The sequence below is a fragment of the Nerophis ophidion genome, linkage group LG16 (assembly GCF_033978795.1).
Source record: "Nerophis ophidion isolate RoL-2023_Sa linkage group LG16, RoL_Noph_v1.0, whole genome shotgun sequence".
NCBI lineage: Eukaryota > Metazoa > Chordata > Actinopteri > Syngnathiformes > Syngnathidae > Nerophis > Nerophis ophidion.
The window spans coordinates 43,944,673-43,957,758 of NC_084626.1; the positions used below are offsets into that span (position 1 = coordinate 43,944,673).

The window sequence follows — 13,086 nt, forward strand, 5'->3', positions numbered from 1 at the left end:
CCAGTGGGCAGGGAGAATTCACACTCAGTGGGATGCCAGTGACAATGCTGACTATGAGAACCATGGAGAGGACCACAAATGTGGGCAACCCCCCCCCTCTAGGAGACCGAAGGCAATGGATGTCGAGCGGGTCCAACATGATACTGTGAAAGTTCAATCCATAGTGGCTCCAACAGTCCGTTTTCGTCTGCCGTAAACAGTAATGTTGTGACACTCTTAAACAGGACAATACTGCCATCTACTGTACATGCATATGGTTAGAAAAACAAGGATGGACAATTCAACCCTTAACTCAACAATGAGTAGATGAGTGTTATGTGTGTGTAAATAAATGAACACTGAAATTCAAGTATTTCTTTTATATATATATATATATATATAATATACATATATATATATACGTATATATATATATATTTATTTTTTCTTATATATATATATATATATATATATATATATATATGTATATATATATATATATATATATATATATATATATATATATATATATATATATATATATATATATATATATATATATATGTGGGGTGAAATAAATAACACAAGAGGTAATAAAGGAATAAACTAACAATCAGTTGATATAAACAGATTACTATCCAATAAAAATAATAAGCAATCCTGTACAATATACAAAACACTATAGAAATACAAAATACTGTACAATATACAGGTTCAAACACTGAACTATATATTACACAAGACAAGAAGAAGGAATCTCACAGAGACAGAGTTGATTTTTACTCATGAGGAGAGACGTATTGGGCTGTACACTCAGTTACAGTTTTCCAAATAGAACAGTACAACTTCAGCACAATTGATAATAACCATAGCAACGGCCTTTAAGCATAATAGTTGTGTGATAACTTATACATAATTATTCTAACAGTTTTATATATATAATGTATTAACAGACACTTTCATAAAAATATGTAATATGTACAATATACACACTGCAAGTACATATATATATATATATATAAATATATATATATATATATATATGTATATGTGTATGTATATTAGGGCTGTCAAATGATTAAAATATTTCATCAAGCTTCATTACATTGTGTTCATAGTTACCACAAATTGCAGATAGGTATCATTTTTATCATTAAGTGTACCCTAGACAGATAATCTTCAGGGGGTTTGGCTTCATATTGCTGCATGACAATGTTTGAACCTTCTCTATTAATTAATCAAAGGTAATATTGAGCCTGCAAATCATTCGGTAATCAAGCACGTGATCAGAACATGTCATAAAAGAACTGACATAATATTTCAGCCAGCCAGAATAAAAGCCCCCACCAACTGATGTATTCGCATTTGTTTTAGGTGCAAATATCACAGAATAACATTACAAAACATCAGACAACCCTGTGCTGCTGTTCATGTATACGTTCGTGTGTTTAAATGGTAATTTTCCCCCCGGTCTTTGAACACACCGTGTCGGCGGAGAATGAACAAGTGTTGTGTGTCAGACGTGTGAGCACGGAGGAAATACTTGCTGGAATTGGGCCAGTTAGTATACAATTGGACATAAAAGCTAAAAAGAGCGCCAGACTTTTGTTTTCTTCCGGACACTACAATACATTATATTACTTTTGCTAGGTGTGGCGGCTAATACTAAACCGTACATTAAGGAGAAACCCTAAATGTAGTTAAACCGGATGTATAGTGTAGCGCTTTTATTTTGAAGCCAAAAAAGTGTGTGATTGGTTTGAGAGTGTCATGATGAACAAAAAAAAACTCTCCTTTTGACTTCCTGCCGACTATTTTTCATTTATGTTGAGCTTTTATGTCATCATACTTATTAAATCGGTCACAGTAACAATCTAAATGTTATGTTATCACTGCACCTGAACCCTAATCTGGACACAGCAGAAGTGAAGCACCACCCACCTCTGAACGACGCGAACAGCAGGCGTTACTGCAGGGATATCGGCTCTTGTCGGGAGAACAACTTGTCATGGCTTTGAACCTAAAATTTCCATAAGGTTGCACATGTAAACAAACTGTGGTGAGTTCAAGGACCGCTGTAAGTAGTGGGACATAACGGCACTTGCCAAATACTCTCATCAGTGAAGCATGTTTAAAATAAACAGTTTGATGTCTAACATGTTTGTGTCACGTTTTTCCTCCTACACATGGGGTCGGCAACCCGCGGCTCCGGAGCCACATGCGGCTTTTTGATCACTCTGATGTGGCTCAGCTGCATAATTGCCAACCCCCCGATTATTCCGGGAGGTTTTGGGATTTTAGTGCCTCTCCCAAGAATCACCCGGGGCTAACATTCTCCAATTTTCACTTGGATTTCAATATCGAGGGCGTGCCGCGGTGGCATTGACTTCAACGTCCTCTTAAACATGTTGTCGCGCCCGCTTTTAAACCACGTTATTTGTGTGTCGGCCAATCATATGCAGTATACAGCCTGTGGTAACACACGAAAGTGACTGCAAGACGTACTTGGTCAACAGCTATACAGGTTACACTGAGGGTTGTGATATAAACAACTTTAACGCTCTTACTAATATGCGCCACACTGCGAATCCACACCAAACAAGAATGACAAACACATTTCGGGAGAAAATCCGATCTGTAACACAACATAAACACAACAGAACAAATACCCAGAATCCCATGCATCCCTAAGTATTCCAGGCTACATTATATGGGGGTGGATTTGGTGGTAGCGTGGGTGTATAATGTAAAATAAAATAAATGATAAATGGGTTGTACTTGTATAGCGCTTTTCTACCTTCAAAGTACTCAAAGCGCTTTGACACTATTTCCACATTTACCCATTCACACACACATTCACACACTGATGGAGGGAGCTGCCATGCAAGGCGCCAACCAGCAACCATCAGGAGCAAGGGTGAAGTGTCTTGCTCAGGACACAACGGACGTGACGAGGTTGGTTCTAGGTGGGTTCTAGGTGGGATTTGAACCAGTGACCCTCGGGTTGCGCACGGCCACTCTGCCACTGCGCCTGTAAGTTAAGGATGCATGGGATTCTGGGTATTTGTTCTGTTGTTTTTATGTTGTGTTACAGAGTGGATGTTCTCCCGAAATGTGGCAAAGGCTGCCGACCTCTGTCCTACACAAACCATCCTCATCTTTTTTCGTTTTTACACATTTTTGAAAAAGCTCCAAGGAGCCACTAGGGCGGCGCTAAAGAGCATGCCGTCACAAGGTGATGACTGACTACGCTAGATAGAGTTCCTCAGTGTTCTCTCTTACAATTACAATGTCGCTACAGTTTGGTTGCTATGCAGGTGTACACAACATAAATGAATTTTTCGAGGCAGAATGGACTGCTCGTCATTAGCAGCATTGCTAGCCATCTAGAACAAGCCAATTATTACAAATTAGAATGCAAAAAAAAAAAGAAAAACATTTCTTCCTGTCTCTCATTAGGATTGTGAATAAAATGCAAAATTCCACCCCAAAAAATTGCAGTTCCCCTTTAAGTCATCACAAAATACCCTTGGTCGTCTTTCTTCATTTCCTCTGCTGCTCTCATTCTTCCTCTATCAGATGCTGTCCATTGATGATTGGAAGATTACCTTTCTTATTGTGATTGCCTCTTCGTTTCTCTCATCAGTGAGCACCTCCAGGGTCACAATCTCCTTGCAATTTATTAGCAATTTGGAGCCCACAGCGGCTGCTATCAAAAAGGGAACATTTCTAGCACAACACCCTATTTCCTATGCACGCTTAACTCAAACCTAAGTCAACTCTGTCCCCGGCACGGTTCTGCTAGAGGAGGGGTGCCCAAAATACGGCCTACGTCATCCACTTGGTCCATGAAACATGAGTTTTATTGGGAATCTTCCCCGCATTGAGATTGCATTTGTTATAAATGTTTAAAATTGTTGGCACTGGTATTTTGTCACCATTTGGTGGACAAAATGAGGATTTCCTGATCAAGGTCCAAATTGTGATTAATTGTATTCTACTTTTGTCGTTGTTTATACTTTCTGAATAAATCCGTCAACTCATTGGTGTTAATTTTCAGTCTATCAAGATAAAATAAATGATTGTATTATTAGGTCCATCAGTGCTAAATATTATAAACTTATCGCTTTCCTCGGGCACTGTTCCCCTAGCATTCAAAAAAGCGGTTATTCATCCTCTCCTTAAAAGACCCAACCTCGATCTTGACCTCATGGCAAACTACCGACCGGTGTCTCACCTTCCCTTTTTTTTCGAAAATCCTCGAAAAAATTGTTGCAGAGAAGCTAAATGAACACTTAGCGTTAACCGTTCAAACCTTTCAATCCGGTTTCAGGGCAAATCACTCGACTGAGACAGCCCTCGCAAAATTGACTAATGATCTATTGCTAACGATGGATTCTGATGCGTCATCTACGTTGCTGCTCCTCGATCTTAGCGCTGCTTTCGATACCGTCGATCATAATATTTTATTAGAGCGTATCAAAACACAAATTGGTATGTCAGACTCAGCCCTGTCTTGGTTTAACTCTTATCTTACTGACAGGGTGCAGTGCGTCTCCCATAACAGTATGACCTCGGACTATGTTAAGGTAACGTGTGGAGTTCCCCAGGGTTCGGTCCTTGGCCCTGTACTCTTCAGCATCTACATGCTGCCGCTGGGTGACGTCATACGCAAATACGGTATTAGCTTTCACTGCTATGCTGATGACACCCAACTCTACATGTTCCTAAAGCTGACCAACACGCCGGACTGTAGTCAGTTGGAGGCGTGTCTTAATGAAATTAAACAATGGATGTCCGCTAATTTTTTGCAACTTAACGCCAAACAAACGGAAATGCTGATTATCGGTCCTGCTAGACACCGACCTCTATTTAATAATACAACTTTAACATTTGACAACCAAATAATAAAACAAGGTGACTCTGTAAAAAATCTGGGTATTATCTTCGACCCAACTCTCTCCTTTGAGTCACACATTAAAAGCGTTACTAAAACAGCCTTCTTTCATCTCCGTAATATCGCTAAAATTCGCTCCATTTTGTCCACTAAAGACGCCGAGATCATTATCCATGCGTTTGTTACGTCTCGTCTCGATTACTGTAACGTATTATTTTCGGGTCTCCCCATGTCTAGCATTAAAAGATTACAGTTGGTACAAAATGCGGCTGCTAGACTTTTGACAAGAACAAGAAAATTTGATCATATTACGCCTGTACTGGCTCACCTGCACTGGCTTCCTGTGCACTCAAGATGTGACTTTAAGGTTTTACTACTTACGTATAAAATACTACACGGTCTAGCTCCAGCCTATCTTGCCGATTGTATTGTACCGTATGTCCCGGCAAGAAATCTGCCTTCAAAAGACTCCGGCTTATTAGTGATTCCTAGAGCCCAAAAAAAGTCTGCGGGCTATAGAGCGTTTTCCCTTCGGGCTCCAGTACTCTGGAATGCCCTCCCGGTAACAGTTCGAGATGCTACCTCAGTAGAAGCATTTAGGTCTCATCTTTAAACTCATCTGTATACTCTAGCCTTTAAATAGACCTCCTTTTTAGACCAGTTGATCTGCCGCTTCTTTTCTTTTTTCTCCTATGTCCCCCCCTCCCTTGTGGAGGGGGTCCGGTCCGATGACCATGGATGAAGTACTGGCTGTCCAGAGTCGAGACCCAGGATGGACCGCTCGCCTGCGTATCGGTTGGGGACATCTCTACGCTGCTGATCCGCCTCCGCTTGGGATGGTTTCCTGTGGACGGGACTCTCGCTGCTGTCTTGGATCCGCTTTGAACTGAACTCTCGCAGCTGTGTTGGAGCCACTATGGATTGAACTTTCACAGTATCATGTTAGACCCGCTTGACATCCATTGCTTTCGGTCCCCTAGAGGGGGGGTATTGCCCACATCTGAGGTCCTCTCCAAGGTTTCTCATAGTCAGCATTGTCACTGGCGTCCCACTGGATATGAATTCTCCCTGCCCACTGGGTGTGAGTTTTCCTTGGCCTTTTGTGGGTTCTTCCGAGGATGTTGTAGTCGTAATGATTTGTGCAGTCCTTTGAGACATTTGTGATTTGGGGCTATATAAATAAACATTGATTGATTGATTGATTGATGTCAAAATCAAAACACAGGATGGTATTTATGTAGTTTGCTCATTTTCCGTGTATTTTTGTTTTGTTTTTTTACATATATAGCAGCGATCCTGTTCTGTCTCCCTGTAATGTTTGTCTGATCTTGAATGGGATTGTGCTGAAAATTGTAATTTTCCTGAAGGAACTCCTGACGGAATGAATAAAGTACTATCTAATCTATCTAATCTAATCTAATCTAATCTAATCTAATCTACGGATACAAATTGTCACAACTAGGCTTGGACATGGAATGTTTCTTCGATGCAGATGAGGATCAACACGAGCGAGACGTGGACGTGAGTACATAGTTGTTTATTATATAATATGTAAAAAACAGGGAAAACAAAAACACTTGCTCAATGGCATGAAAGACAATTTAACTATAAACTTAAACAGCACGATGGCAAGACTAAAGACATGAAACAAAAGCAGATAAAGGAGGACGTGAAGAAGGTGCAGCATGGGTAGGGTGCGTGTGTACGAGTGTGAAGATCCCAGGACGAAGACAAGAAAAAGAGTGACTTAAATAGCTATGATCATTAGTGAAAACAGGTGTGAGGCTGAGAACAGGGACGTGACAGGTGGAAACTAATGAGTTGGCATGGAAACAAACAAAAAAATAGTGTGAGAGTCCAGTCCACAGTGGATCAAGCCTAATATTGTGAGAGTCCAGTCCATACTGGATCTAACAAAATAGTGTGAGAGTCCAGTCCATAGTGAATCTAACATATTATTGTGAGAGTCTAATCCATAGTGGATCTAACATAATAGTGAAAGTCAAGTCCATCGTAGATCTAACATAATAGTGAGAGTCCAGTCCATAGTGGATCTAACATAGTAGTGAGAGTCCAGTCCGTAGTGGATCTAACATAATATTGTGAGAGTCCAGTCCAGAGTGGATCCAACATAATAGTGGGAGACCAGTCCATAGTGGATCAAACTTAATAGTGTGAGAGTCCAGTCCATATTGGATCCAACATAATAGTGAGAGAGTCCAGTCCATAGTGGATCTAACATAATAGTGTGAGAGTCCAGTCCATAGTGGATCTAACTTAACAGTGTGAGAGTCCAGTCCATATTGGATTTAACATAATAGTGAGAGAGTCCAGTCCATAGTGGATCTAACTTAACAGTGTGAGAGTCCAGTCCATATTGGATCTAACATAATAGTGAGAGAGTCCAGTCCATAGTGGATCTAACATAATAGTGTGAGAGTCCAGTCCATAGTGGATCTAACATAATAGTGTGAGAGTCCAGTCCATAGTGGATCTAGCACAATAGTGTGAGAGTCCAGTCCATGGTGGATCTAGCATTGTCAAGTCAAAGTACAGAGCAGCACAAACACCACAGAGTTGTAGTGCACACTCCAGGCCTGAAGGGGCAACAGTGAGAGCTGAGAGGTGAACATCTCCACTTGCTTTTAACAGATTGGTTTGATTGAGTTCACCTGCTCACCTGCATACGCTCCCAAATTTTTCGAGCTTCAGTCAGTTAGCCCTCGTTGACTTGCTGCTAAGAGTTAGGAAGACAGCTCCTGTGCGGACTCAGAAGACGCCACTGGTGAGAAAACTAAAGGAAAGAAGTTTGCTTGTTTGGACCAAGGAGAATGTTTGAAGAAAATATTTTTACTGGGGAAAATGTTTAAAGAAGATAATTTTACTGATGTTTACAAAATTGTTTAAGTTGACTGAAAGTAAATTTAAAAAGTTATCAGTGATGTTTAAGTTTATTCTTATAATTAGGATGGATTTTTTAAATATAATTTCATTCATATTATTGGAAATGTTTAGTTGTATTCTTAAACTTAGGCTCTATCAGTGGAAATTAATTTAGGTTGGATTGATTTAAAAGGAAAGCAAAGCATGTATTTTGAATTATGTTTAAGAAACACTAATGTCTTCTTTTATCTGTTTGGTAAGATGATCAACCTTATCCACTAATCAACTATTCTACTATTTAACTACCGACTATTCGACTATTCATTCTGTTCATCCATTCATTTACATTGATAACCCACTTTAATTGATTGCTTTAAATCAAACATCAATAAATCACAAGGAAAAATGATTGAGTTGTTCCTTTTGTGTCCTTCCTGAGTCCAACTAGCCTTTTCAATTTGGGCACGGCTGTGAAAAAACCTGACAAACATAATAGTGTGAGAGTCCAGTCCATAGTGGATCTAACATAATAGTGTGAGAGTCCAGTCCATAGTGGATCTAACATAATATTGTGAGAGTCCAGTCCATAGTGGATCTAACATAAGATTGTGAGAGTCCGGTCCATAGTGGATCTAACATAATAGTGTGAGAGTCCAGTCCATAGTGGATCTGTTTGTGAGTAACATAAACTGTTTGTGAGTAACATAAACTGTTTGTGAGTAACATAAACTGTTTGTGAGTAACATAAACTGTTTGTGAGTAACATAAACTGTTTGTGAGTAACATAAACTAAATGTTTGTGAGTAACTTAAACTGTTTATGAGTAACTTAAACTAACTGTTTTTGAGTGACATAAACTGTTTGTGTAACACACTGTGAGTAACATAAACTAACAGTTTGTGAGTAACATAAATTAACTAAGTAACACAAACTGAGTAACACAAACTAACTCTGGGTAACACAAACTGTGAGTAACATAAATTGTTTGTAAGTAACATAAATTGTTTGTGAGTAACATGAACAAACTGTTTGTGAGTAACATGAACAAACTGTTTATGAGTAGCACAAACTATGAGTAACATTAACTGTTTGTGAGTAAGCTAAACTGTTTGTGAGTAACACAAACTAACTCTTTGTGAAGAACACAAACTAACTGTTTGTGAGTAACTTAAACTAACTGTTTTTGAGTGACAAACTGTTTGTGAAACACAAACTGTGAGTAACATAAACTAAGAGTTCGTGAGTAACATAAACTAAGTGTAACACAAACTAACTGAGTAACACAAACTAACTCTGGGTAACACAAACTGTTTGAGTAACATAGACTGTTTGTAAGTAACATAAACTGTTTGTGAGTAACATGAACAAACTGTTTGTGAGTAACATGAACAAACTGTTTATGAGTAGCACAAACTTTGAGTAACATTAACTAACTGTTTGTGAGTAAGCTAAACTGTTTGTGAGTAACATAGACTGTTTGTAAGTAACATAAACTGTTTGTAACATGAACAAACTGTTTATGAGTAGCACAAACTATGAGTAACATTAACTGTTTGTGAGTAAGCTAAACTGTTTGTGAGTAGCACAAACTATGAGTAACATTAACTGTGAGTAAGCTAAACTGTTTGTGGGTAACACAAACTAACTGTTTGTGAAGAACACAAACTAACTGTTTGTGAGTAACTTAAACTAACAGTTTTTGAGTGACATAAACTGTTTGTGAAACACAAACTGTGAGTAACATAAACTAACAGTTCGTGAGTAACATAAACTAACTGTGAGTAACACAAACTAGCTGTGAGTAACACAAACTAACTCTGGGTAACAAACTGTTTGAGTAACATAGACTGTAAGTAACATAAACTGTTTGTGAGTAACATGAACAAACTGTTTGTGAGTAACATGAACAAACTGTTTATGAGTAGCACAAACTATGAGTAACATTAACTGTTTGTGAGTAAGCTAAACTGTTTGTAACACAAACTCTTTGTGAAGAACACAAACTGTTTGTGAGTGACATAAACTGTTTGTGTAACACAAACTGTGAGTAACATAAACTAACAGTTTGTGAGTAACATAAACTAACTAAGTAACACAAACTAACTGTGAGTAACACAAACTAACTCTGGGTAACACAAACTGTTTGAGTAACACAGACTGTTTGTGAGTAACATAAACAAACTGTTTGTGAGTAACATGAACAAACTGTTTGTGAGTAACATGAACAAACTGTTTGTGAGTAACATGAACAAACTGTTTATGAATAGCACAAACTGTGAGTAACATTAACTAACTGTTTGTGAGTAAGCTAAACTGTTTGTGAGTAACACAAACTAACTCTTTGTGAATAACACAAACTGTTTGTGAGTAACATAAACTAACTGTTTTTGAGTGACAAACTGTTTGTGTAACACACTGTGAGTAACATAAACTAACAGTTTGTGAGTAACATAAATTAACTAAGTAACACAAACTGAGTAACACAAACTAACTCTGGGTAACACAAGCTGTGAGTAACATAGACTGTTTGTAAGTAACATAAACTGTTTGGGAGTAACATGAACAAACTGTGAGTAACATGAACAAACTGTGAGTAACATGAACAAACTGTTTGAGTAGCACAAACTATGAGTAACATTAACTGTTTGTGAGTAAGCTAAACTGTTTGAGTAACACAAACTAACTCTTTGTGAAGAACACAAACTGTTTGTGAGTAACTTAAACTAACTGTTTTTGAGTGACATAAACTATTTGTGTAACACAAACTGTGAGTAACATAAACTAACAGTTTGTGAGTAACATAAACTAACTAAGTAACACAAACTAACTGTGTAACACAAACTAACTCTGGGTAACACAAACTGTTTGTGAGTAACACAGACTGTTTGTAAGTAACATAAACTGTTTGTGAGTAACATAAACAAACTGTTTGTGAGTAACATGAACAAACTGTTTGTGAGTAACATGAACAAACTGTTTATGAGTAGCACAAACTGTGAGTAACATTAACTAACTGTTTGTGAGTAAGCTAAACTGTTTGTGAGTAACACAAACTAACTCTTTGTGAATAACACAAACTGTTTGTGAGTAACTTAAACTAACTGTTTTTGAGTGACATAAACTGTTTGTGTAACACAAACTGTGAGTAACATAAACTAACAGTTCGTGAGTAACATAAACTAAGTAACACAAACTAACTGTGAGTAACACAAACTAACTCTGGGTAACACAAACTGTTTGTGAGTAACATAGACTGTTTGTAAGTAACATAAACTGTTTGTGTGTAACATGAACAAACTGTTAGAGTAGCACAAACTGTGAGTAACATTAACTGTTTGTGAGTAAGCTAAACTGTTTGTGAGTAACACAAACTAACTCTTTGTGAATAACACAAACTAACTGAGTAACACAAACTAACTATTTGTGAGTAACACAAACTAACTATTTGTGTGTAACAAACTGTTTGTGAGTAACAAACTGTGAGTAACACAAAATAACTGAGTAACAAACTGTTTGTGAGTAACAAACTGTTTGTGAGTAACACAAAATAACTCTTTGTTCGTAACACAAACGGTTTTTATGAGTAACAAAAACTAACGCTTTGTAACGTAGACTGTTTTAAGTAACATGTAGTAACTGAGTAACACAAACTAACTCTTTGTGAGTAACACAAACTGAGTAACAAACTGTTTGTGAGTAACAAACTAACTTTGTGAGTAATCTAAACTGTAACATAAACTATTTGTGAGTAGCACAAACTAACTTTGTGAGAAACACTGTGAGTAATAGAAACAAACTGTGAGTAACACAATCTAATTATTTGTAACACAAACTAACTCTTTGTGAGTAACACAAACTAACTCTTTGTGAGTAATACAAGCTTACTGTTTGTGAGTAACACAAACTGTGAGTAAAACAAAGTATTTGTGAGTAACATAAACTAACTCTGTGTAAGTAACACAAACGTAGTCTTTGTGAGAAACACAAACTGTTTGTGAGAAACACAAACTGTTTGTGAGAAACACAAACTGTTTGTGAGAAACACAAACTGTTTGTGAGAAACACAAACTGTTTGTGAGAAACACAAACTGTTTGTGAGAAACACAAACTGTTTGTGAGAAACACAAACTGTTTGTGAGAAACACAAACTGTTTGTGAGAAACACAAACTGTTTGTGAGAAACACAAACTGTTTGTGAGAAACACAAACTGTTTGTGAGAAACACAAACTGTTTGTGAGAAACACAAACTGTTTGTGAGAAACACTGTTTGTGAGAAACACAAACTGTTTGTGAGAAACACAAACTGTTTGTGAGAAACACAAACTGTTTGTGAGAAACACAAACTGTTTGTGAGAAACACAAACTGTTTGTGAGAAACACAAACTGTTTGTGAGAAACACAAACTGTTTGTGAGAAACACAAACTGTTTGTGAGAAACACAAACTGTTTGTGAGAAACACAAACTGTTTGTGAGAAACACAAACTGTTTGTGAGAAACACAAACTGTTTGTGAGAAACACAAACTGTTTGTGAGAAACACAAACTGTTTGTGAGAAACACAAACTGTTTGTGAGAAACACAAACTGTTTGTGAGAAACACAAACTGTTTGTGAGAAACACAAACTGTTTGTGAGAAACACAAACTGTTTGTGAGAAACACAAACTGTTTGTGAGAAACACAAACTGTTTGTGAGAAACACAAACTAACTTTGTGAGAAACACAAACTAACTTTGTGAGAAACACAAACTGTGAGTAATAGAAACAAACTGTGAGTAACACAATCTAATTATTTGTAACACAAACTAACTCTTTGTGAGCAACACAAACTAACTCTTTTTGAGTAATACAAGCTTACTGTTTGTGAGTAAGACAAACTGTGAGTAAAACAAAGTATTTGTGAGTAACATAAACTAACTCTGTGTAAGTAACACAAACGTAGTCTTTGTGAGAAACACAAACTGTTTGTGAGTAACACAAACTGTTTGTGAGTAACACAAACTAACTTTGTGAGAAACACAAACTAACTTTGTGAGAAACACAAACTGTGAGTAATAGAAACAAACTGTGAGTAACACAATCTAATTATTTGTAACACAAACTAACTCTTTGTGAGCAACACAAACTAACTCTTTTTGAGTAATACAAGCTTACTGTTTGTGAGTAAGACAAACTGTGAGTAAAACAAAGTATTTGTGAGTAACATAAACTAACTCTGTGTAAGTAACACAAACGTAGTCTTTGTGAGAAACACAAACTGTTTGTGAGAAACACAAACTAACTGTTTGTGAGAAACACAAACCAACTGTTTGTGAGTAACATAAACAA

General features: G+C 37.3%; 1 long non-coding RNA gene across 1 annotated transcript in view; it reads left to right on the forward strand.

Annotated features, from left to right (window-relative positions):
- Window positions 1–7,563: 7,563 nt before the first annotated feature.
- The window catches only part of LOC133535696 (uncharacterized), a 28,904-nt gene continuing 23,381 nt past the window's right edge, over window positions 7,564–13,086 (forward strand). The window contains exon 1 of the long non-coding RNA XR_009802301.1: window positions 7,564–7,661. This is a non-coding gene — a long non-coding RNA (uncharacterized LOC133535696). The remainder of the gene's footprint in view (window positions 7,662–13,086) is intronic.